The sequence below is a fragment of the Octodon degus genome, unplaced genomic scaffold (genome assembly GCF_000260255.1).
Source record: "Octodon degus isolate 3935 unplaced genomic scaffold, OctDeg1.0 scaffold00005, whole genome shotgun sequence".
In the NCBI taxonomy this organism is placed as follows: domain Eukaryota; kingdom Metazoa; phylum Chordata; class Mammalia; order Rodentia; family Octodontidae; genus Octodon; species Octodon degus.
Window position 1 is genome coordinate 22,813,928 of NW_004524581.1, and position 769 is coordinate 22,814,696.

Sequence of the window (769 nt, forward strand, 5' to 3'; positions counted from 1 at the left end):
TTTTTTTTTTTTTGTGGAACCAGCGATTGAACTCAGGCCCTCGAGCTTGCCAGGGAAGCACTCATTCCACTGAGCCATCTCCCTAGCCCGTTTTTTCCCCCCTGATGTTTTGAGTTGAGAACTTTTAGAAAAATATCCACCTTGTTTTGTACATTTACATTTGTGCAAATGGAGACTTGGTGTCTATCCATAAGTACCATCAACTCACTTCTTTCTCTATTCATATAAATGTGTCCTTGGAAGTATAATTTGTTTGGTTTTTTTCTTTTCTTTTTTCTTTTTTGGAAGTATAATTTGAATAAAGGAGGACATGTGAGACTCTTGTCCTAGGAAAATTACTCTCAAAATACACACATAATGCCTGTTACTTTTCCTAATGACCATTTATTTGACACATTAGTAATAGTGTACTAATCAGCATTTCTGTATTTCTAAATACTCTGAATACTGTAATTACAAGTACAGAATACTGTCTCCTCAGATCAGAACAGGATGATTGGTGTAATGGGACATAAAAAATCCTGACTGCAGATTTTTTAATTTTCAGAAGCAGATTGAGTCTGGTTTCATTTAAACTAATAGCACAGAATGGGAATAATTGTGAAAGAAGCTCCCTCCAGAGGCAAGAAAGCATAATCATCTTTTACATTTACAATAGCAGTGTGGTTACAAAATCACACAACTCCATGTACCAAGAAAATAGAGTTTAGGTTTTTTGTTTGTTTGTTTGTTTTTTGTATTTTTTGTATTTTAGACAAGGGTCTATAGG